The 26,396-nt window shown below is 43.1% G+C and overlaps 1 long non-coding RNA gene across 6 annotated transcripts in view; it reads right to left on the bottom strand.

Annotated features, from left to right (window-relative positions):
• LOC119697415 overlaps positions 1 to 26,396 on the bottom strand; it is a 101,341-nt gene that overhangs the window by 6,028 nt on the left and 68,917 nt on the right. For 4 of the 6 annotated variants that reach the window (XR_005255839.1, XR_005255840.1, XR_005255843.1 and 1 more), the window contains 2 exons: positions 23,475 to 23,763; positions 16,567 to 22,756 (listed from right to left, as the gene is read on the bottom strand). This is a non-coding gene — a long non-coding RNA (uncharacterized LOC119697415). Of the gene's footprint in view, positions 1 to 4,517; positions 4,660 to 16,566; positions 22,757 to 23,474; positions 23,764 to 26,396 lie in introns of those variants that run through there. The other 2 variants (XR_005255841.1, XR_005255842.1) reach the window with 2 other exon arrangements.

Here is a 26,396-nt window from a genome sequence, read left to right as displayed (position 1 = left end):
AAATTTGATGCATCTCACAGAGGGAGGGAGGCTGAGGTTGTGGACTGAGGGAAGCAGACAGGATGCACCAGTTTGCAGAGATGTTTCTCCCAATAACAGGTGCTCCTCAGGTTTTATGTGCATGCATGAATAAGTACAGATGTGTGTGAAGATTGGGGAAAGCAAACCATGGCTTCGGAACAAACTCAGTCGCTCAGCACGTACTCTGCTGTGCCTTGACACCAGTTCACCTTTGATGACACAATATTGGCAGCAAACCTCAGGAAGCATCTGTTTGCCTTGGTAGGTAAATGAGTAGCAGCTGGGAAAAAATAGAGTTCATGTGGGGACAGAGGCATTGAAGGGCTTTCTGAGCTATTGATTTTTGCATGTTCTCAAGGGAGCACAATAGGAAAACAGATTTTGTGTCAGCCCTGGTTACCCAGAAATTTCTATATCATGCCATCCAGCCCAATTTACAGATTGACTGAACCTGGTTAACACCACTTAATAACCATCACAAATGGTTGAAGCAAATTATTAAATATTTTATAAAAATCTGTTCCAAATCCTTGCTGAAGGGTTTGTGTATCTTAAGCTGCTACACAAAACATTTTTTGTGAATTATAGAATAACTCTGATTGGAAAGGACCCTTAACTGGACCAGGGTCATTGAAGTCTAACTCCTGATCTTGCACAGGACACCCCAAGAGTCACACCACATGCCTGAGAGCAGTGTCCAAATACTTCTTGAACTCTGTCAACCTTGGTGCTGTGACCATACCCTTAGGGAGCCTGTTCCAGTGCCCAGCCACACTCTGAGGGCAAAGCCTTTTGCTAATATCCAACCTAAGTCTCCCCTGACACAACTTCAGGCCATTCCCTTGGGTTCTGTCACTGGTCACCGCAGAGAAGAGATCAGTGCCTGCCCCTTCTCTTCCCCTCACAAGGAAGTTGGAGACTGCATTGAGGTCTCCCCTCAGTCTCCTCCAGGCTGAGCAGACCGAGTGACCTCAGCTGCTTCTCATTCAACTTCCCCTCAAGTCCCTTCACCATTCTTATGGCTCTGCTTTGGATGCTCTCCAATTGTTTAATATCTTTCTCATATTGTGGCTCCCAAAAACACCCCCATCTCACTCGAGGTGAGACCACCCCAGTGCAGAGCAGACCAGGACAATCCCCTACCTTGCCTGGCTGGTGATGCTGTTCCTGATGCCCCCAGGACATGCTTGGCCCTCCTGGCTGCCAGAGCACTGCTGACTCAAGGTCAATTTGCCATTGATCAGGACCCCCAGGTCCCTTTCCATGGCACTGCTTCCCAGCATCTCCTTCCCCAGTCTGTCCGTACATCCAGGGTTGATCCATCCCAGGTACAGGATCCAGCATTTGCCTTTGTTAAACTTCATACAGTTGATGATTACTCAGTTCTCTGGTTTGTCAAGGTCTCTCTGCAAGGTGTCTCTGCCTCTGAGGGAATTAACAGCTTCTCCCAATTTACTTTCAGCAGCAAACATACTTGTTATACCTCCAAATCCCGTGTCCAAGTTTATGGAGAGGTTGAAGAGACAACATGTGGAAGAGAATACTGAGCTCTATCACAGGAGCAAACCAGTGTTGACCAGCTGGGATGGCAATTGCCCACCTACATGGCCCAGCTATCCCTTCCTACAGGTGGGTGCAGGGATTGTTCTTGTCCAGTTTCCCACGCTGCCCTACTCACAGCTGGACCTCAGGTATCCTGAACCATTCAGCTGCCGGGGGATCAGAGGACGCAGATCACAGCATCTCTTTCCTCCATAACCCACAGGTTTTTTGCTCCTGTCCAACCTCATTTTTTTTTACTTGCTCATCAAGGCATTGCAGTTACTATAATTTTTCAAGTACTCCCATGACGCAGTTCCAAAGCCCTGTATTCCTTGGATTCCTTACATCTTTCCTTGCAAGCACATGCAGGCAGTGCACAGGTTGCACTTGCCTTAGGACTGTAACTGCTTCTGCACGTGGTGCTGTGCTCACTCTCCTGCTGACACTTCTGAACCAAAGGTCCCCTCAATATACTTCATACAGAGGCGGAGTGTGCAGGATGGCAGCTAATAGCCATTTTCACACAATTCTTTGAGAAATATCTGCACCCAGGGCCAACTCAAAGCACAGCTCTGCCTTTCAATGCATCTCTCTCTGCTGCTCACTCAGCTCTAATCATTAGGACCTGATCACTTGAGCAACGATGAGTGCGTTGACGGGGTCTTTTTTGCATCCTGTTGTTCACGAATCATTGTTCCTGGCACACAATAACTATAATTACTGCTTTTCTAGACCTTTGACTGATTGTCTTAGCAGAAGAAAAAAACAGAACTAGCAGAAAAGGGAGGGTGAGAAATCAGACATCTTGGAAATAAAAATAACCTCTTGCCTCTTGCTATGAAAGTTGTTCCCTTTAGGTCAGAGCCCATATGCACACACATGTGCACACATTATTCCACAGTGCCTAGGGTAGTTGGGTAGTTTGTCTAGTTTTAAATTGGCCAAAGTAGATGGAGGGTGGCAGAAGGTTATTTTCAATCTGTTAATGTGTTATGGGAGACTTGCAGCAAGGAAGCATAGAAGATGGGGAAAGGCAGAGGGAAAATGTGGAACAAGTTTGTTTGAATTGAGGGAGCACATGATGTGAGAATTTCAAAGCTCCTTGTACCAGACTTTTATAGTACCAAATAAAAAGACTTTCCCCCTCCCCCTGCCTTTTTCTTATTCCTTGAGAGGACATGTCCTTATGTAGAACATGGGAGTCGTGGCTTGACCGAGTCTGTGGTAAAGGGATAAGGGACCACCTCACAACTGGACTTTTCCAGAAAGCTTTTGGCTGGTTTCATAGCTCAGCATAACAAGAAGTGTCACCACTAATACACCTAGGAGCTATGGATTTTGCATCACACTGTTAGCCTGCCTGACCCTGGGAGATGGTGGGACCTGACCAGACAGGCAATCAGGACATCCTCTTCCCTCGGCAGCTGTCAGGTCCCTGCTATTCCTACTCCTTCCCCTATGAAATATCAATTTACTCCTGCTTCTCATGCTTATTCCGTCTTTTTCTCCCTTTTTTTCCTTCACTTTATATAAGAGAATTCTTAGCAATTTCAGACAGGTCCAGCTGTGGTTAATTTGTCATGGAGAAAATAATATCAAATAGAGCAGTTCTGGGGAAACAAACAGCCCAGTGCAAAGCCTGCCCCTAATTGATTGATGAAAAGAAAATTAGGGTTGCCTCCAGAAACAATTTCCATAGCAATGGGAATAGAAAGGAAGCTGTGCTGCAGACTGTGGGCGACCCACTGCAGCTCTTAGGCCTCCGGATGGCTCTGGCAGTGAGGGGCTGGCCAGCGTGCCTGGGGCTCCCCCCGCAGCCACTGTGGATGCATCGGGTTGGCACCTGGTGGTGCTGGGACCACGCTGCCTCTGATGGACCCCCAGGGCAGGGCAGGGCAGGGCACAGGCTGCGCCCCTGGCCAAGCCCAGTTAGGGGGCTCTGAGCACAGTGCTGCACTGAGGGATGGGGTTTAGCTTCCTCCTGCCACTCTGCTCCCCCTCAAAAGAAACAGATGCCATGTTTTGTGGGCTTTTCTCTTCCCTTTGGATTTCTTTCAGGGGAAAAAAAAAGAAAAGATTCTGCCTCAGCTCAAGTACTGATTGCTACCACTTCAAACGGACTGACTTTCTTTTATTTGCTCTGTAACAAAGTCATCCAGGAGACTTCCCAGCAGGAGTTTTTCCTTTTCAGGAAAAGTTCTGCAGGTGCCCATGGTAATTGAGGCACAGTGGCAATTATTGGGACCAGGTTCCTAATTTTTGATGGTTAAGGTGGCATGCGTTAAAACTGACTGATGATAAGGGGAATGCCTTTTGTTTGCTTGATTGGAGATATCTTAAGGAAGGCCCAATTTCAGGGAAGGAGGTTCAGTGCAGGAGTCTCAGGGTGGGGAAACACAGTCGCCCACATTGCCAATTGCTTTTGAAAACCTTGGTCATGCAAATTTGTGTGTGCCTTTTGTTTGTCAGGCAGGCCACAAAAAGCAAAATCAAGTTCCTGGCAGCTAAATCATGAACAAATGGTACTCTTAATTTGCTGTAGTACAAAATTAACAGTTTACAAATTTTAATAGACCTTAGAGGAAAAACAGCTCAAAGAGGAAAAAAAAAAAGCTCCTGGACTTGGAGCTTTAAAAAACAAACAAATCCATTTTCATAGTTGTCCACTGGGCACACCTCTCCCAAATCTTACATTTACTGGAGCTTAATTCCTGCTCTGTAATGGCTCATTCCTGATGGGAATTTGGCACCTAGATAGGTGGAGCCATTTCTCACAGCACAGGTGCCATCACTGGCTTCACCTCTCTCTGTTAAAGCCATGCCCTTTTCAAAGCCAGAATGCACACTGCTGCGTTTGGCAACGTTTTGATTGCTGGTTATGACCATGACAGCATCAGAAGAAAAGAAAGACAAGGCTGATGTGATTTTCTCTGTGCTGCCTTTGTCTGGCTTACCTTTTTTTCAACAGCCATTTGTGAAGTAAATGGAAAGGCTGTCACTAAACAGCCTCTCTCCCAATGAGGGGCCTCTTTGTTATTGTCATCAGTACCTGCAGTCTGGAGAACATGTAGAAGAAACCAGCAGAAAGGAAACAGCCTGAAGATAGAGAGAGAAACAAAGGTTTTTTCCAACCCAAATGATTCTACAATTCTATGATTCCATGACATGTAATGCACCAGTTGACCTGAAGATGGATTTCTCTCAAAGCAACATGGAATATTTTTATCTGCCTGCATTTATAGAAATAAATTTTACAGCACTGCTTTTTGGGCAGACAAAAATTAACAGGCTCTGAGGAGCATCCATATTTCAGTAATTTGTAAAAATTTAAAAAGTCAGTGTATCAAAGACATGACTTAAGGGACAGCTGGAGGGATAAGAAGTGGAAACAGACCAGTGCTGAGAATGAAGTTGGGCATTGGCAAAACTTTCTACTATTTTGCTAAATACCCTTTCAACAGCATCAGCTTTCTGGGGAAAACCAGAGTTTTCTATTGAAAAGCTATTGAAGTAACGTTATGTTTGGAACATTTTCTGATACTCAGCTTTCTAGTCTGGTAATTAAAATTTGCCACAGAGGGAGAACATGCTCTGTTGTTGTTGTTGCTGTTGTCAATTTTTAGTAAGAAATCTCTCCTTCCCTACCTTCACTGGGGAATGAAAAGTTTGCACTTGATGCAGAGCTAGAGCAAAAGACAAACAAGGAGAATGACAAAATTAGACAAGTCAAAGCACCATGATTTTTTAATCTACTCTTTGGTACTTTCTCTTCTTGGCTTTTTCTCACATTTTTCTACTTTTCAGGGCTCCTCTTTTAGACTATCAGCTTTTTGCACAGGGATTGCTATTGAGTTTTCACACAGATTAGCATGTTGTGGTCTTGATTGGCAGAGGGTTAAGGGTTACAGCATATGCCAGTCACTGCAGCAAGACAGCTGGAAGGAAAGGTCATCTGGACAGCCCTTTGCTTTAGTAAACAGTAGGGAAACCCAAACAAGAAGATTGAAGTATTCCAGGCAAAAAATAAAACAGACAAAAATACCTAAAACAGAGTTATTAGAGCCTTTCTTCTGAAAGATACTTAGGCAAACAATCAGCTGAAAACCATCACAACCAGCACTCCTGCTGTTTGACCATTTGTTAGGCCCTGGAAATTGTTGTTGCTGAAGGCTGGTAGTTTTGCTGCGTGCTGTATTTAGCTCCAGCTTACAGTCTTACATGCCATCAGCCCCAAGGCAAGCCTACACATTTGCTAGCTGTACTTGAGCAGTCCTCCTTAGCTTGAGCTCAAGTACTTGCTTTACGACCTTACTGGGTCAGGGTTGGCAAGGCCCTGGTGCTTGTTCACGTGTATTTGTAAAGTAGGCTTGATGCTCAGATGGAAGTGGCATTGTTTCTAGAGAAAACAGTAGGGACTAATAGGGTAAGGACAGATCAGACATGACACTGTCAGCAAGAGACAGGAGCTGATACCACTAGGGTGGCATTTTAAATATACTCTTACATGGTTTATTTGCAAAGAATGAAGATAATGCTCCAAGAGATGAAGAACTCCACCTGTTTTAGAGATGTATCTATAGCAACCTCCACATGATTACATTGCTAATCTGCAGGTGTTGAAGAGGCATAGATAGATGCTGTTGAGTAATTCAGCTTCAAATAGATACTTTGATCTGCATAACAGCTTGCATTCATGTCCCAAATATGGATCATTTCCAGTTCTGCAATTCTTCCATATAAAAGCAACATTTCTATCCTTTATTTTATAGGAGTCTTAAAACTTGCCACTGTTATCTAACAAGGTAATCAGCTCCTTTACTCTTGGGTGAGGCAGGAACAGGGGAAAAGAAACCTTTTCATTGCCTAAAATGCCCAAATTATTTATTGTGTGTTTTGTCCCAGTGACTCCTCAATGGGAACAAAACCAAACAGAAGAGAAAACTTGTTCTACTTTTCTGTATACATGATGTACTGATGAATCACTTGCATCTTCACATTAAAGACAGTCTATTCCACTGCAGACTCTGGCAGCAGTACCAGATCGGGTCATGCTTCATTAGCAGCCACAACACTGCTAAGAACATCAAGCTGAAGTCTGTCCTGCTTTACTCTCCACAAGATGCCATTGAACTTGGTGGGTTGCCTGGGATAGAAGTCAAGGCAGAATATGGCTCACCATCAAACATCTCCAAAGGAACCTGGACCTTTGATAAGCAAAATCTGCAATTCACTGATTCAATAAAAGGAAGGAATTAAAGAGCTCCAAGAGAAAAGTGACCCTTCATTTTATTCCCCTCCAATCTGCTGGAGCACTCCTGTGAAAGGGTAGTTTAGCCACACACTCATCATTCCATGAAAGATGGTTAAGGGCATTTGATGAGGCCTCTAAAGTCTATATCACATGCCCCTTTCCTGCTTTTCCTTTTTTCATTCTTTTGCCAGCTGAACATCCCACAGCCCAGTTGCACCCCTCACTCCCTGAAGCACCAACACTGCCCTGCTTAATGCCCCCATTTCATTTTTGGCTTCACAAGTTTCTGCACAACCACCTTATTTAATTACCTGAATGACTTTTCTGAGTTAAAGAACAACAAATTAAAACAGGAAAGCCATTTGATATTTGCTGGTCAATGTTGAAAGCTTGCCTTTTTTTATGAAGACCGTAAGCGTGACATGTGACAGTGAAGGCACAAGACCTGATGGCTCTGTCCATGGGAGCCTGTCTCATCTCTTGCCCAGGACACAGCCCGTTCAGCAAATGCTCTCTTGTTGACAAATTCAGACTTTCTTCATTCCTCCCCACAACTCCTACTGCCTTTCTGCTGCCTCTACTCCTGCCTCAGTGACCCCCTGTCCCTATCTCAGTGTCCTGCATTTTGTTACAGCCTCAGCCCTCTTGCATCCACTGCCCTGGCCATCTGGGCTCCCTCTGGCACCAGGAGCCACCAGGTTCCTCCACCTTCCACTCTGGAAGTCACTTCATACTTTGTCCCTGACTCCTGTGGCTTTTCCTTAGTGCAGCCCACCACTGTGTGACCCTGGCTGGGGGGGTTACTCAGCCCTTGCAGGGCTGGGGGACATCTGCAGAGGGGAATCACAGAATCTGTCTTGGAGGAAGAGAAGCAGCAGATTCATTTTTGTTGTGCTGGTCCAGGGTCTGCTGCACGCTCGAGCCTTTTGCACTGAACAGATTGGCCCTGCCTGGTCACCCTCTAGTAACCACGCTTCTCACCTCAGGTGGTCAGGCTGAAACCACAAACTCCTTCTCAGTATGGCCATGTTAATTATACACCTCTCTTATCACTCCTTTTTAATTAAATTTTCCATTAATACGCTGCCTGATATTGATATCAAGTAAACTGGACTATATTTACCTGCATGTTTTCATTTATGTCTGAATTTTTGCACAGTATTCACACTGAACTATGAGAATGTCCCCATTATTCAAAATATTAATATTAATATTAGGAATTTACATACACAAGCTAAAAGTATCCTGCACTGATTCATGTGGACCATTTTTGTGGACCTTACATCTTAAAAAATGGGTTAACCCTAGTGAAAATTGTTCAATATCTTTCCTAATTAGTAATGTGTCAGAAAATGCATTATTCCAAATAGAGAGCAGAAATAATTGTTGAACAGTGTGGGGGTTTTCTTCATTGTTATTAATGGCTGGGCCGTGTTTAGCTAATAATGAGCCTATGGCATTGATAGTTTTTCTGCTAATATTTATAGGTTTTCCAGAAAACCCTTCTTCTTAAAGAAAGTCTGGCCAGCCATGAAGTTTTTTCTGATGTCTTTAGTATCCTTTTCTACACCTCATAAACTCTTATTTATATGGATTTTTGTTACTTCCCCCTTTTTTCCATATGTTGCATATTGCTTTTTAATTCATTATTCCTCCCTTCACTCTTCCACTGAAAGAGAATGTACTTTTCACCAATATTATTCAGCTCCTTTACTGTGAAGTAATGGCTTATTGGCCATTTAATATGTGCTTCTGCCTAACAATTTTTTACACTCAGTTTCACTTGCAACTTTTTTCCACTTTGGGAAACTAGTGTCTTTAAATACTGAGTGTATGTGGCACTTGGAGTTACACAGCTTGTCAGGGCAGTGATGGCAGCTATCCCTAGGCAGCCTGTTCTTCCTGATTCAGCAGGAACTTCTCCTTGCTGAAGGAGGACACCAATCTGCACCAGGACTGGGGCTGCAAAGGGTCTCTTCTCCCTGAAGGACACTGTTTTGGTTTCATAGGTGTGTGCAGTTCATGAAGCCATTCCCTGACATAGAGGCACAGCAGCTTTGCTGTCCCTGGTGTGCTGTGCCCACCATCCCCAAACCAGCAACGGTTGGGAATGTGTCCCCTTCCCTCTCACAGCCTGTGCCCTGCCCGGGCAGGTTTTACCCAGCACTTTTAGCACTGCCATCATACAGAGCCTCCCAGGTGTCTCAGCAGGCCACTTACATCCCTTCCCATCAGGGATTACTTTCATTTTCTCCTGCGTGTTTCCTAAATTCCTCTTAGCTGTCTATAAATGCATGGAAAACAAGGACTCTGATGACACAGAAGATGGGAAGGGTCTCTTGTCAAATAGAAACCCCTGACCCACAGAGACTCATGAGAATGGGAAGCTTGGAGGGAAAAGAGGCTGGCTCAGAGGTCAGGACAAGGTCGAACTAAACTCTCCTTTTTAATCCTCCACCTTGACTGCAAGACTTATCCTTCCTCCAGAATTGCTTTTGAGCTGTATTGCTCCCAGATGTGCAGAAGTGTTTTTAGTGAGCCCAAATAGCCTCTCAGTTATCTAGCTGAGAGGGAAATGTCATATATTGCTGTAGGAAAATCTTAACTTTCTCTCTGTATGCACATGCTAGTCCATAGAAGAAATAGTTCCATCTACAAAAACATTATTTTGGGAATCAAAATCAGCACTTTTTCTTCTTTGAATGTGCTATTTTTCACTTTGCTTGGCACTTCAAGTGCAAGGTCATGTGGCAAATCATTACACAAGCAATGTTTATCTCTGTTTGAAGAAGTCTGTCAAGAATTGATTTGGAAAAGGTTTCAGTACTGCCTTTTTTTTACTTGTCAACAGTTCCATTATTCAAAAACTATTTATGCAAAATCATTTATTCTACAGGTATTTTCATTTTAATTGCAGAAAGAAGCCTTGGGGCGGGAGGGGAAAGAAAAATGAATATTTTTGAAGCAGGAGTAATCGTTTCTAAAATTGTTAATGCTAAATTGTGTCACATCCGTGCCCATGGATTCTATTGGAAATTCAGGGAAATGTTGTTTAGGGATCCCCTGGGGATCACTTGGGCAATCCTTGGTGTTGAAGCTAGGACAGCATCAACCTGGGTCAGTGGGTCAGTCCAGTCTGTGCAACCACACACACCACAAACACACACACACCACGAACACACACACACCCCTCTGTCTCTGTGCATGCACACGCACACCAAATGACAACTTTTATCGGCCTTCACTATTTTTAGTAGTCTTTAAAGCTTTACACAGGTTGCTGTATCTTAGAAATACAGCTTTTAACACCAGCTGGTTTGAGTCTGCTAAGTGTTTTATCTAGCAGATTAGATTACACACCCCAGGGAAGAGAGTGACTTAACCACATTGTACAGCAGGTAAAGTGCTTTGGGGTCTGTGTTGTGTCATTAAGACCAATATGAGGAAGCAGCAAGACTTATCTTAATCTTGCTGATTGCCTCAATTAACACAGTCCCTATAGTGTCCTCCTTGATATCTAATCCCTGCAGTTTCTTGTTCTGTATTTTGCTCTGACAATGTTATCAAATCATTGCTAAGGGTATAAAAGTACATATTAAGTAAGTGAGGATGTGGTAGTTGTTTAGAGAATCCACACGCTTAATTAGCATGGAAATCAAGCAATGGACTATTAAGACTTTTGTGTAAGGCAAGAAATGCACTAGATACTGGGCCTAAAAATAAAAATTAAAAAAAAAATAAAAGGAAGGAAAAAATGTACAGGAAAGAAAGGTAATTATAAGCAGAATTCAAAAGCTATGCCATTCACAGCAACCTGTCTACTCCTGGCAAACACTTTCATCATTTGGAAATAACTCACACAGCAACATAAGCAAGCAGTAAAAAAAAAAGGGGAGTTGTCCTCCCACATCTCACACATCCAAGATGTAGTGAAATTATCTCTTACACTCATGGGACTTTTCCTTATTCCTGAGGGCAGCCTCTACTCCCAGAGCAGCTCTGAGTCCATTCCTCAGTCATACAAAGACAAATAAACATGAAGATTCAGATCTAGGGAACTTGATGGAATGATAATCTATATCTTTCCAGCCAATTCTGCAAGTGATGCCCAGCATAAAGATTGCTGTGTTAAGGAAAAAAAAAAAACAGCAACCACCCTAGCTGAGAATAAAAGTCAGTTTAGGAGGCTGACAACCTTGAACTGGCAATGAGTGCTGCTACCAGAAGCAATCCTGTGGCTGAAATTGCTTTCTGTTCTCTGATGTGCCATCTGATGCTCTGGATGGCTTTCAACCCATGTCCCAGGGCCAGGATGCTGCGGTGAGTGAGCACGACCATCACAGCAAGAGCACCTGCAGGCCCTTCCCTGGGGCAGCAGGGAGGCAGGCAGCACTCCTTCTCCCTGCAGGTACCCTGCATTGAAATATCATCCTGAGGATTACATCCCCATCAGCACAAACTCTTTCCTCTGAAGGCTCAAAATGAGAGCATCCAGTTAAGAGATTTCCTTATTTTTCCTTTTTTCCCCATGCCATCTTACCTACAGTGTGCAATATGGGATCATATTTTGGGGAAGAGCGATGGAGAGTGAAATGTTAATTTCAAACCCTGCATATTTAATCATGTCAATCCCTAAATATTTTATCTGGATCAATCTTTTATATCAGTTCATCACTCACTGGCTTGCTGGGCAACTGCCACGAAAGAGCACAGCAGAGGCTCTGATGGTGAACAACTGCTGCAAAGACTTTTTCCTCCCTTCTTTCCTTTGCCAAAATTTTAAGCAATGTACACCTGTTTCTGAGCCAGGAAACCCACTTTGCCTTTTGTATTGCCTTTCCTAACTGAATACCTGACTATATGTTACAGTGAGATGCCAGGGCAGCAACAAAAAGAAATATTTCTGGAAGAGCAACAGATCTCTACTAGTGTAGAAATATCCCATCCTTGCTGCTCACAATGCAAAAAACACCTCATTTGCATGTCTGTAGTTTAAATGTAAATGGTCTAAGATAAGTCATTGTCAGACCCCTGTAAATATTGATGACTGCTCCAGGACCTGGTTTGTAACCATTGCTTTCTCTTCTGTCACAGTCTGAGGGAGACATACTAGCTGAGATGGGGATGGAGCTTCTGGAAGGGAAAAGAATAGCTTTGCTTAGTGGGTGACAGCAAAAGAAAAGAAGGAAGTTAGGGAGGAAAATTTCTAGATGAATAATGAATTGAGCAAGGCTGGAGACGGGTGAATCTTAATTAGAAATCTGACATATCATCGGCCTCCCGCCTCTGTGCTCACTGCACTCAAAGGGATGCTCAGTACCAGCTGCACGTCCCTGTGTTCCCCACCTCTTGGTGACTGCAATGCCAGTGAAGGGAGCCTGTTGTGAGACCAGGTGAGATGCAGCCACCCAGGCTGGGGACAACACTACTGCTTCTCTCAGACAGATGAAAGGACAGAGAATGTGCCAGCAAAAATGATGGGAAAAGCTGACTCAGTGGCCACCCCACATCCCTCCTGAGATTATCAGCAGGTCTGGTGAATTGTATTCAGCTTGTCTATTGCGAATAGATCCTGACACTTCTTCTTTCTGCTTTTATTTTTTTTTCCTAATGACAGTTTCAATACTCATATCTGAGATGTCTTGGTGAAGTGCCTGAAGTTACAAAAGAGGGAGAGAGAACATCAATCTGCATCTGCTCTCTCCTGCAGAGAGTTGTCATCAGTCATCTTGTCTGGACTAGCAGGTGAGGGACAGTATGACCCAAAGAGCAGCCTCGGAACAAGGAGACAGGCGAGGTTCTCCCAGACTGTGCTATGAGAAGGTCACATCCTTGAGCCTCAGTTTCTCCAACTCTAAAATGAGCAAAACACTTATTGTTCCAATTTATTTCATGTCTTAGAGGAAAAGTGCTCACTAAGTGCTATGGTTTATTATTCTAATATGCCTGTAAAATCATGATGTCTTTATTGCAAAAAGATCTTTAAAACATGAAGCATTAGGATGGTGACTGAAATCATTACTATCAAATTGTTCTGCTTTTGCCCTGTCACACTGATACTTCAAAGTAAAATTGTCCTGTGGGCGTTTGTAAGATTTTATGAGGACAACTTGTCTTTTCAAACCTCATTCAGGAGGGCAAAAAAGCCTCCAGATGTTTTCTTAATGAAAAAGGGTTTCTGCCTGCCTAATTCTGAAGCTGCCCTTTAATATTTAAATTCCAAACCCACTAACAATCAATGTGATGAACAATCAACAAAATGAGTCTCCAATTGTTCAGAAGTGGTGCAGGCAAACGTCCTCACACCTTGGTACCACCCAAGGCTGTTGCTCTCACTGAGACATTGAAGGGGGGAATGCCATGGTGCCCCATCCCTCCCTCTGCCTGCAGAAAGGGAGTGAAGGTGTCTCTGCTCTCTGGTGTGAGTGTCTGCTGGCAGGGGCCACATTTCTCTGCTGCTTTGGGGTGCCTGACACCTAGCACAGAGAAGCCACACACATGCCACAGCTCTCTTGGCTACAACCACAGCAGAAATACAGTACAAACAAGATGGCACCATGCACTGTTCAGCTGCTGGGCTTGTAAAGCGTCTGGTTCTCCAGAACTGCCCTATCTTCTCTGTCCCACAGACTATATCATCACCAGGTTAACAAGGGTCCTGTCCCTCCATCCTCTTTCAGACTGGGCTGCATTACAAAATCATGTTTCCTCTTCTGACAGAAAGTCCAAAGGTGTTTCAGCAGTCCCGGTGAGTGCACTCTGTTTTCTGGGGACATAACAGGAGCAGTCTTCATCAACAGCTCCACTGGAACAACTTTCTCACTCTCCTTCAACTTGTCACGCCCAGATCTTTCTTTTCCTTGCATACGCATTTTGTGGATCATGAACACACTTGTGGATATCTATGGTTGCCCTGTTTTGACCCAATCCACAAGTACCAGGAGGGAAGCTTTCTTCACCTTTTTTTTTTTTTCCCCAGCCTAGCTATTTAGCAAAAACTGCTACTGGCAAATGTGTTTATTTGCTTCTTCACTCTCTCTTTTTTCCCCTGCCCATTCTCCCAAATGACCTTGAGATTTGCTAGGCAGTTTCCAAACAATTTTAATCAAATGAAAGTGGTTTCAAATGCTACAAATACAACAATGAAATAAACATGTCTGGAGTTGTTTCACTGGCACAGAACAGTCCTTTCTTGCCCACATGATTCAACAAGTTTTTCCTTACGTGACTCTTATATCACGTCCAGGAATTGCTGGATGAGTGCTGGTCAGCACACACCAAAATGGGGTAAGGGGCCACCACCATCTTGTTCTTGTGTATACATGATGGTGTGTCCATAGCCACATCTTGTTTTCTCTGATGGATGTATCCAATGGGTATACCTGAGAATCAAACAGAGATGAAAGCCAGACAGCAGAGAGCCAGGAACCTACACCAAGTGATCTCCTGACATTGGAGAGCCTGAACACGGGACACAGCCTCACAACAAACTTGATTTCATCAGCTCAGGAATGAGCTGGTAGTGATTGTGAATGGGTATGCTCCAGGTCTGTGTGGCTGGCCTGACCCAGGGCCATTTGCTCGTACAGCACTGCCCATGACTGCTCCAGAAAATGTGTGGGAATGTGCTGTTCCCAGGCCCTCCCATCAGAAGTTTAACAAGGTCACTGGTTGTGTCCTGGGCAAAGGAGCCACCTCACCTTGCTCTCTGTCACAGGGCCTGGGACCCAGCCCTTGATGGCGTGATAGAGGTCACAGAATGTTCTTTTCAGAGGCAATGATGCAGCTGGTCCTGATTTAAATGGAAAGAGCCTCTAAGGAGCTGTTACCCCACCACCACCACCCAGAGTGGGAAGTGCCTGTGGTCCCCAAAAAGTGCAGCCCAAAGGAACTGCACAAAGCTAGCAGAGGGATCCAGTTTTGAAGTGTCTGAACTATAGAGGACATCCCACATGCAAAGCTGGGGACCACAGCAAGTCACCAGCTACAGGGCAGGAAGAGACAAATACTTCTGCCATGTATCCTCTTCCTCGGGATTCCACAAGTTCATGTCTGGATCTACAATCAGATTTTCAAAGTCCACATGAGCAATTTCAGGTTTTGAGAAGTTGCCTTCTGCAGGGTTTCAGGAAACAATCCCCTCCCTCCCTCTCCCCTCCACAGCCCCCTCTTTTGCATAGATCTATAATAAACAGCAGCATCTCTAAATTTAATGTCACAAGTGAAGTCCAGTGAAGGGAAGACCCATATTATGGCTCTGAAACAGCTCTTGAATGTGTCTACTGCCTAGTTTCATGGCAAACAAGTCCATTAGCATTTAAATTGATTCTTAAATATTTTCGTAGAAATTCGCAGCAATATAAGCTTTAAATCCAAGATTGGTAATATTGTGATTTTTATGTCTACTTTCAGATTTAGCTTTCAGTCCACTAGATTGCAATTATAAGGCCATGAAATTTCAGAGAGCTGCTTAAAAATGCACAGATTTGTGTTTCGCCTCTAATGCGTAAAAGAAAAAAGGAAAAAAAAAGGAAGTAAGCATTATCCCACGTCCCTGTGCAAAACTGTTGCCAAATCCTGATGTTCTTGGACATAACTCAAAAAGTCTTGTTACAGGGCTTACACATTAAAAAGTTAGACTAAAGACGTCTTTATTCTGTGTAAAGGGTACAAAATATAAATCCCTAGCACCTGGACAATCCTGTAAACTGAATAGCACAGTTGTCTGTCAGTGTATACCTATATTCATAGAATCAAAGAATCATTAGTGTTGGAAATGACCTCCAAGATCATCGAGTCCAACATTTGGCTGAACACCACCATATCAATTAAACTACATTGTTCCAAACTTGGTATAAAATACAGGTGAAAAAGCTTGAATGGCCTCCATCCAGTCTCTGAACACATCCAGTAGGGCTCAGCCATCATGATGCTCTCCATTTGACAGCACCTGCTCCACCAGTGCCTCTGGGGGAAATTGAAGATTGCAGGAGGTAAGCCACACAGAAAATATGCTGATATTGATGCTGTGTGAACATAAGCAATAGTCTTTGCCTGTTTCAGCAGTGTACTTCAGGACATAAGATGCTCTGATGAATTTCTCCACCCATTCTAGAAGCATTAAAAAAATGTTTCATATGGGTACAAAAGGCAAAACTCAGCATAAGCCAAATCTGTGTAGCTTTTCAGTGACCTTTGTAATTGGGAGTATATTTTCAGTACATTTATTTGATCCTGGTAGTTAATGTCACCCCATGTAAATTCTTAAGAGTTTTGTGATTTTGAGTGGTGGGATTTCTCCAGATGTGGTTTCCATGGCTGAGAACTCTGCTGCCACTTAGGATGGCCATGACTGAAATGTGAGAATCTTCAGAGACCAACAAGTTAACAAAAGGACACTTAGCAATATTGCTCCTCTGCTTGAATCTGTATTTAATTAGCTTGAGGAAGATATAAAGGCTGCTTTTTCAGGTGTGAGTTTACAAGGCTCTGGGGGAAAAGAAATAAACTATTTAAGGGAAGGAAGTGCTTGTGCTATTGCAGCCACAGAAGGCTGAGTTCACTCAGTCCTGCATTGTTGACAAGTGCTGATAATGTCATACACGAAACACTCCTTCTCAGGCTTCTTTGGGAGCTCTAATGTGGGAACAATTTTAGGTGATGAAGTACCACAACACTGACAATCCCACATCTTCAGTATTGAATTAAAAATTAAAAAAAAAAGTAATTAAAAAATGTTGAAAAGTGTCCTGGTTGAGTATTACTGAAGACATCTGGTTTCGGTGTGAAAAAGGCTAAGTCAAGCTCTACATGTATCTTATCCATGTAACAAGCATTCTTGCAGGGAATGTAAGGGTAGATAAAAATTTCTGACACCAAATTTTATTTTACTGAGCTAAATCTTCAATAAAAAGGGTGTGTTTCTCTTCACCAATAAAAGTTTGACTATGAACTGAATGTCAACAGTTCAGCAAGTGCATTTCACTAAGTGCTAAAATCACTTCCTTGCCAAGGACACGTATCTGTTGATTAAAACATCAGGCTACTTACACTGTGTTGGATACTGAATCACAGGGGACACTGCACATTTCCCCTCCCACAATTCTTCTACAAAACACATGAACTTGTAAAAATCACAGTTAAACACCTCAGAAAGTTATGTGAAGAAACAAGCTTAAATCAAGAACTTACAATCAAATCATCTTGATGTGATTTAAACTCAAGGTTACGCCCAGGTGTTCCAGGCCATTTGATGCAATCCATGACTCTGAACCTTTGAAAAGGAGCTGATCAAAATGGGCCTGTGAATCTTGCATCTTTGACTATCTACATAGTTTATCATAAAATATAATTCATTTATTTCCATGATCCTAATCCTAACTTCAGTATAGTCAACAGAATCCTCACCACTGACTTCAAAACTAAAACCTATCACATTATCTCCCCCCCCAAAAAAAAGCCAAACAAAACAAAACAAACACGTGATGGATTGTTCTGTCTCCACAGAGTACAAAGTGGCTTCAGTTTTAGAGCTCACACTTCAACTCTAACTCCCAAACCTGTCTGTTTTGTGCTTGTTGTGGAATGTCATATTTGTTAAACCATTTTTCATAGGTGTGCTAGGGCAATAATGTAAAAAACCCACCAAGTTTAGGTTTATGCAAAACTGACACCACAATTCTGGTTCTATGCTCAGGGCTTCATGCAGACTGGTGTAGGGACCAAGAGGAGTGTTTCTTCCATGGTTTTAACTAGGGTCAGATTAGGTCCTTCACCTTGAGCAGTTTTTTGTCAAATACTTCCTAAAATCAGACAGCTGAGGTCTTTCAGTGCTAACTTTTTCCTCATCCAGAGATGTTTGACAGTGGTTGAACAACGCTTCCTTCTCTCACAGCCCCATGAGAGGGCTGGGAGACAATTAAATGTGTCAGAAAGAAAACTTGTGGAGCAGCTTGCACACCCCAAATTAAGATGAAGCAGTCCCCTTCCTAAATGTAGCCAGAATGATTTGACCATAAAAGACCTGCTAGTATTTACCTAAATGATCTTGCTAATATCTCTTTCTTTCAGTGACTCCAGCCTTTTATATCTTATATAGCTGGTGAACCAAACACATAAACCTTTTCTCCTGATAGCCCATTAGGTATGCTTTTGAGGTACAACCTCAGTAATTACTTCCTTCCAATGTAATTGTATTTTAATTACACATTTAAGGCCAAATTCTTTCCTCATCTATCCCAACTAAAACTCTCTGAAACCTTATTAATTTTAATTAAGTTGGAGTTGATGCAAAATTTCTAAGTGCTCAATTTTGCATTAAAAGTTTCAAATTCATTTAAACATGGATTTAATTTCCACAAGCATTTCAATTGGAAATGTGCTCCTGCGTTTAGTCTTTCAGAGCAATAACATGAAATATATGAAACATAAAGTCCTTTCCAACAGATGATATTAGGACATAGCTCACCTTTAAATATTTCCTCATTTGCTGCAGCTACCTGAGGGATGTTTGCTACAGACTCAAACAGGACTTCTCTCTTATTAACATCAGTAGCAGTGTTACTCCAAAGGGATGAACTGAAGCTGGAGATAGACTGTCCCTTTCTGAGAGGTGGGACAGAGTTCATGTCATCAGCCAGTGCAGTAGACACAGAAAGACACTCTGGGAATGAAGCAGGCAAACTGCCAGAAGGGACTTGAGTCACTGAGAGCCCAAAAAGCTAGTTTGAAGTGTTCACTTGAGCAGGGAATTGATACATGGAGTTGGCCATGAAAGAGTGAGAAAACATGGAAGTAAAACTTTTCACTGCCTCACTGAACAAAAAGGACAAGAAGTGACTTGAGAGAGTCACTTAATATTTTCAAAATAATATTTGGAGCAATTGAACCATCAAGAAAGTTATTTGAAGACTTGACCTGGACAGAATAAGACTGTAGAGGGACTCAGTAATTGTGCTCAAAACTGAAAATAAAAATATGAGGCAATTGAGGCTATGTTTCAGATGTAGGATCTCTGACACTACACATATCTTTGGAGACATTATGGAGCCCCTAATTAAAAACAAGGGCTGCTTGTGGGATTCCAGATTGCAAGTGAAATTATTGAGAGAAACAGATTCAGCCCTGGAGAGATCATCCAGCATCACAAAGAGGTCACTGCTGAGCTCTTAGACAAGTATAACACATGTCACTGGGCCTCCAAAGCTCTCAGGTGAGGCAAGGGTAGTGCCCAGCAATGTCTCTGGAATACAGCAAGCTGGATATGCTGCACAGAGCACCATGCAGAAGGGCTTTTTGCAAAACCTTTACAGCTCAGAAGGGAGGCTCTGGCAATCACTACAGCCTACAGCCCGGAGTGGGCACTGCAGGATGTGCCTGTGCTGACTCCCAGCATTTCTCTTAAGGAGCTACCCAGTAGCTCCAGCAAAGGTCTGACATTCTTTACACAACATACCCTGCACGTGTGGGAGGCAGGCTTGCCTGAGCAGAGCCATGGAGCATGTCCTCTGGCCAAGCATGACTGCCCACAGCAAACACTGTCAGACCCAGAAAACAGTGAACTGGCAGGGAGATAGCCCAGCCAAATCCCTGGGAGGGAGAGAATGAAACAGCGTGGACAGGTCTGTTTGCTTTCAATAACAGGAACGTGTACAGTCACCCCAGCTCATTGCCCCAGCTCCACAGAGACCAGCTTCCTCAGAAGCTTTCCAGGCTTTTGGGAGCCCTGAGTGCAAAGGGGGTGAGGCTACAGGCTTTGATGTGGAACAAAACAGTGCTGAAAAGTGATTTGAGTCTGAATAATGGAAGAAAAGTCTGCCTAAAGGAAATTCCTGGGAGAGAAGTTAAAAAAAGCAGGAGACAGAGCTGGATGTGAGTAAGACAGAAGTTATTACAATCATGTTGGACATGACATACTGCATAAAATAGTGTGCGACAACAGGTCAGAAGCTTGGTGTGAGTATCAGGGCTACATCTGTAATTGCCAATTGCGCAAAGTCCCATGACACAAGGAAAGCAGGGTCATATGGATGTCTGTCTGACCCTTCTGTACCCTCTCCACTTTCAGTTCAAATGCACAAAGAATGTGACACTGCCAGGCCCGGAGGGTCAGGGCAGCCTCTTACCAGCCTCTGCACCAGCTTCACATGAATCCTCCATGTCAAAATCACTAGGATTGTCATTTCGAAAGCATTATAGGCAGATACGGGGCACAGGAAGCCTGAGAGATTAGAGGTTGAAGTCAGAGAAAGCCCTGGAGATGTTTGTTGTGCGTGGTGTCATTTATTGTTATAACCCATGGCATCAACCAGATGGTACAAGCCCTTCAGTGTGAAAGAGCCCCAGCACCTGAAGCCACCCTCAAGCTCAGGAGGAGGTTACAAAGGCATTCAGCTTTTAAGCTCTTGAACAGACAGGAGATTCTGCTAGTCGAGACTTCCCATGTGGGACTGTACAGCACCTGCCACACCAGATCACCACAGCCTCAAAAAATCATCTCTTTTCCTCAGGAAGGGGCAGCCAGTAGCAGTCACACCAGGAGAGAACAGCACCAGATGCTCCTGGCAGCGCAACGCCAAAACTGAAAGATCTCCCACCATGAAAGAGCAGAGCTGCAGATGAGTCAGGAAAGAACTGGAGGTCAAACCAGTGCAGGGTGACCCAGTAATCCTCCTGACTTAGCGGACTGTGAACAATTAAATAGGCATATTTCATTATTGCTTGTTTCATGCAAATGTTTGCTGTTAGTGTGTGTTGTTTGTGCAATGGAAGAATAAAGAAAGGTAGGATGCTCTGGCACAGGACAACTGGACCTATCCCTGTTATACATCTTACCTACTGACACTGCTGAAAGCTGGTCCCTGGTAGGCACTCTTGGCTACAGCGGCTACAGCATCATCCACAGCTGTAATGCCTCTGAAAAGAGCTGTTTTCCAATAAGGAGCTTGTTTCATTTTTACAAGCAATGAAGGGCTTTTTGGCTCTTGCTCAGCATGTGTTACTGACATGCCAGGCATTCCCAGCAGCCATGAGGAGAGTAGGGCAGTGAGGAACTGCTCTGTGTACTGAGCTGAACTGGCTTTCTCGTTTTTCCAAGTCTTGGCAGACAGGTAAATTTTTTAAAGGTACTTGTTTCTAAATACAACATGTACTTGTTTTGCTGCAGTCTATCCATCTAGTGTTCTGTGCTTATGGGTACAAAGTTACCAGTACCAGTTAACGTGACTGAGAGTTAAAAAGGAGATACTTGGTTTTCTATCAGAGACAGAATGTTTGAAGTTAAAAGATTTCAACTGCAGTTTTGAAGCTCACTGCTTAAATAAAGGGAAATGGAGCTAAATTATACCTTTCTGCATAACTGAAAATGCACAAACACGGGGAGAGAGACAAAAAGAAAGAAAGTTAACTGGAAGTGGTTTCCCAAGCAAGTTACTTGATCTTGGCCAACACAACCTGCAGTTTCAAGCCATTTAAGCACTCTGGAAAATTTGCTCTGGATATGAAACACATTTACTCAGCGCCCATCAATTCTGTGCTGCAGCCAGCCCTGGGGAAAGAGAGGTCTCTCGGTGGCTGCAGCCAGCACTCTGGGCAGCTTCCAGTCCTCCTCTCCTGCCAACAGTAAATAAAAGCATAATGAAATAAGAACAGCTAATGCTAACGCCCTAGAGCTGATGTTGGAACGAGGAGCGTGAGACCGGAGAATTGCAAACAGCCTCTCCTCTCCACTGCAAAGCACTTGCAGCCCAGCCACATCCTGAGCCAGGCTGATTTTCTGTGTATTCAGTAGCTCTGAGAGGGTTCTCTCTTCCATTAATTCATTCAGCCTCCTCTCAAGCTGCACTACTGATCGATGTTTTCTACACAGGCAGCCACACCAAGGAAAATGAGAATCAATATTCACTTTGGTCATGGCCTCTTCAGTCCTCAGCCATTCCCACAGGTGCCCTTGTGTTAACAACCCCATGTAAGGGATAGGAATGAGATCAGCAGCTGCCAACAGGGCCCTGTGCCACAGAAATGTCCAAATCATGTTCTTTCTCTGTATCTTAGGAACACATAATGCAGCTGATACTCCTGCCCTTCTGTTACACCTTTTTCCCTGCATATATCTCATCTGGCAAATATATATTGAAGTAAATGTAAGAAAATAATTAAAATTAAAACCTTACAAATGAGCTCAAAAAACCAAATCATTGTGAAAACTGATTTGCTGAAGTTTTGTTCCATACACATAGTGTATGTTAGTATTTAGTAACATGCATAAATTACAGATGTGACTTAAGCCTTCTAAGACTTGATGTTAGTTTTTCCCTGTGCAAAATTAAAGTCTCTGTGGAGGAAGCATGGCATGAAAGAACTAAAAATTGTGATGACAAGATGGTCAGTATTATTGACATTTTTCCTTCCATATTTTAACTTGGCAGAACTAGGTAACACCTTTCCTAAAAGAATGAGTCTAAATTGAATTCAGCTGAGTTACTGAGTGAAAGAATGAATTATTTTCTTAATTTCCCTTAGGAAAGAAAGGTCTCTGCATTACTCGTACATGCCATCAAATTAAAATGGTGTGAAGAAGTACAAGTTACTCAGCAATGAAATGTTGTGGAGTAAATGGAAGGCAAATGTTAAAAATCCTCCTCTGAGCAGCCAAGAAGAAAATTCCTTCGTGATACATGTAGGTGACATAATCTTAGGACAGCCTTTCCATAGGTGTGGGCCTTCTTTGCATGTTCCCCAGGAGAAATCTGCACATCATTCGTCAAAATGGCTGTAGATTTATGTCTTTGTTTTCTTAGAAATATGAATCTTTGTATATTCATTGATTTTCAGTCTAGAATTAAACTTTACAATGGTGGTATACATCAGTCCTTATAGGCTTGCCACAGACTTTTAAGCTCTTTCTTTAAGCTCTTATTTTCTAGCTGAATGGAAGCTTGTCTTCTGCAATTAAAAAAAAAAAGCAAAAATCAAGCATTGATTTAAACACATAAGGTGTTAGAAAACTGTTGGACAGAATCTGATTCCTGGTCTAAGTTGTCTCATGGTTTTCCTCATGTGGTTCATCAGTCCCTGGACACCTGTGAACTCCCTCTACTGCAATCACGAAATGTGATTGAGGAAATGAAGTTCTTGGTCTCCACATAGCAATTGACCAGTGCAAAATATCCTCCAAAACTTCTATTTTCATTGAAAGAAGTTGGAGAATCTATACATTTTAAAAATAACTTACCTACTATCTAAAAGAGCCTGGACTAGGCCCTTCAGAGAAAGATGCAAGCAGTTCCACATTCCACAGTCATAAAGTAACATGTCAGAAAGGGATATTGTTCCTATCCCAACCTCTCATGAAGCTTGTTCATGCCTTGAAGTACAAGTTTATTTCACTTACTCTCGGAGACAGCTTTTATTCCATGCTGTAAATCAGGGTGGCTTATTGGAAAACACTAGATTAGCGGTCAGTTTTCTAAACCCCAGCACTGACAGAATCTGACATCACTTTCTTCAGCATTATCCTTCAAAAAACTACTCATCCCAGCCCATACTCATGTGTAAACTGAAAGCATTACATAAATATATTTCTTCATTTGTACAACAAAGTTTCTGTGTGTCAAAAGAAGTCAATATTTGCCCAATTTTCATACTGATATCCCAGCCTTACCTTGTGAGTCAAAGATGGGATGTGTCATGCTGGAAGCTGCCGCCACAGGCACTGGGGAGAAGAGGCTGAGCTGTGACACAGTTTCAAACGCACCTTGGTGGAATTGTAATCAGACATCTGTGTGGGGACCTCAACAACTTCCTTTCTCCTCCTTTGTCTGAGGTCCAGTCAATTTTGGTTTTGATCTTTGTACTGGTACGTTTCACTGCTGGGTACAGGACACCTCCTCCTCCTCATGTTCTTAGTCCTGATGACATTATTAGGCATGCTGGTGAGGCCCAGGTCCAGCCTTTGGGAGGGAAACAAAAATTAAAAGTAAAATAGATTTTGAAGTAGGAAGCACTTTTCCCATGTTGAAGAGTCACAACAGTTCCAAAATGAGAAGGCATATTTTTAGTGATTAGCTGCAGTTAATCCTAAGAGTGCTTTAGGCTTTGTAATAAGTCAAACACAATATCCTCTCCTCCATGGAGAAGGGAGACGTGGGGCTGCAGAGTGGGAGAACAAAAGGATTACAAATGAGGTATTTGCAATAATTCCTCCACAGCAGCTATACACACTACATAATATTTCCCCCTAAACCAGAAATCTGCCTTGAATAAAAGGAAGAAAAGGAAGAAAATGACATTAGGAGAAAGAAGTCATATCTTCAAACTGCACGTAAATCAGAAGTTCATTAGGGGAGTATGCAGAGAAGCTTTTGGAATGTAATTTTGCTACCAACTGGTTTTCACAAGAGTGAAGTAAGGCTTTCAAAAGCATCATTGCTCTAAGTAATTCAAATTACCTACTCTACCTGATACTATCTCTTCCCATAGAGATTACAAAGCACTTAAATTTTTACCCACTTTGTTACAGAAATCCCCGAGGAAGATTTCAATCCATTTGCAAGCACTGCTGTGAGAAGAAAAGAAAAAATACCAGAAGTTTTCAAAATTACCTCCAGCACATCTAGAGTTAAAAGCTTCTTACAAGTATTGTCTCAATATCATAAAGTTCTTTGTTCAGAAATTTACCACTGAGTCACACAACAAAAAAAAAACTACTCTGGACCAAAACTCAGTCTACAAGAGTTCAGGTAAGAAACAATAATTCCTGGTGCTTTGTCCCTTTCTCTTTTCTAGCACTGAAATAGAAAAGATCCTATGTGTTCTACTCTTTCCAAGCATGAGTGTACTCCTATTATTCAGAATATTACTTTAATTTTAAAAACGAAGAGGCATGGGCTTACAGATGAGATTGCTGACGATGTTTGAAGCGTTGGGTGATCTCCACCTTGCTGGTGGCCATAGATGGCTCATCTGTCATTCAGAAGCACGTACCCTCTCCTAGGACATCTCCTATTTTGTAGCAGTCCAAAGCCTTGCTTTTATTTAGGTTGACCTCACTCTGGCACCCACAGGGGTGTGTTGTAGCATGGGTCATTAGGGAAGGCATTGCTCGGTTCCTATCCCTCCCCATAGCAAGCAAGACCCACACTTTGCAGTGTGCAAATGTACTCTGTGATGACACAAAAGTGCTGGGATATCTTATCCCTCCCACAGCCCACAGGGGAATTTAGGAGTGTGGCTGTGCTTTATTCTGGCTTGCCACGGAGCTACACCAGACTCGGCAGCTTGCAGAGTTTTCCAGCAAGGCCACTCTTCAGGGGGGCTGAAAGGGTGTTGGATTGGGGCAGGTAAGAGCTGGCCCAGCTTCAATCAAAACCATTTCTAGCAAGGGTTTTATACTGACATACAAGAGGCTCCCTACATTCTGCTTTGTGTGCTGAAGTTTGAGCAATTCCAAACTTAAAAAAAAAAAAATTAAAAAGAAGATGCAAAGGAGGAAGACTGTGTGGAATAAAAAGGCCCAAAGAATGAAACATCCCATAAGTGCTACTGCCTGCTGTGCTTTGAAACCCACAGGTGAAAATCCAGGATTCTTTGAACTAGAAGAGCTTTGCCTTCAGCTTTGGTGTACCTAGGCTTCCAGGTAAGGTCACTGCTTTGCTGTCTGTACAGGTCCTGCTGATTGGCATGCTTGCAAATTTCTTACAGGTCACAGCAGCTGCATGAGGAACACATGCCATCCTGAACAGAGCAGGGGGGAAGGGGCAGCAGGGAAGTTGACAGAAAATGGTCTAGTGGAAGGTGTCCCACCCACGGAACCAGATGATGTCCCTGGTTGTTGGAATCAGTCTTTAAGGTTTCTCCCAACCCAAGCCATTCTACCATTCCATAAAAAGACACCATTGTGGTAAAGTGGGCAAATGTCTGTATTCTTGTGTCTGGCTGCTTCCTGTCCTAGCTTCACCTTGCTGCCTGTAAATACACAGCTAAATCAAAGCTAGCTATGCAACTGACCAGTGGCATACCAGCAGAAAAGATGACATGATCGGGGTCTCCTGGTGGCTGACAGACACCTGAGAGAGCAACTTGCTCACCAGCTTCTCTGGGGCTGGCACACAATGGAGTCTCTCAATCCAAAGCATGGCCTTTAGAAAGACCTGGGGTTTCTGAAAATGGCTGTGTTGTATCCATAGCTGAGGGAATCACAGAGCTAGAGGGGCAAATACACAAATGCTTTAAGATACAGCATCCATGAAAAAAAATAAAAAGACAAGAAAGAAAGCAAGGAAGCAAACAATTTTAGTGTTCTTCCAGCAATGCCTCTTGCATTTACTCCGGCACACTATATTTGGTATGGCTGTTTCTGTAGGAGAGCTACTCTCTGACAAGTCCTCATGTAGAAGCAGCAAACCTCCAGGGAGTTTAAGGCAGCTTTTATTTAGACCCACGCTTTGTTATGATACCAAGTTTAGCTGCAGTCATGCTGCTTACTGATATTCCAGTGTCTGTGGCTACTCACAAGCTCAGGGTCCACATTTCTTGGGTTTCATTGATTTCACAGCATTACTGCCCATGCAAAACTCTGCTCCTG

Source organism: Motacilla alba, chromosome 2 (genome assembly GCF_015832195.1).
Source record: "Motacilla alba alba isolate MOTALB_02 chromosome 2, Motacilla_alba_V1.0_pri, whole genome shotgun sequence".
Lineage (NCBI taxonomy): Eukaryota > Metazoa > Chordata > Aves > Passeriformes > Motacillidae > Motacilla > Motacilla alba.
The sequence above is the reverse complement of the archived record's forward strand: the minus strand, read 5'-3'. Positions and strand labels throughout refer to the sequence as shown.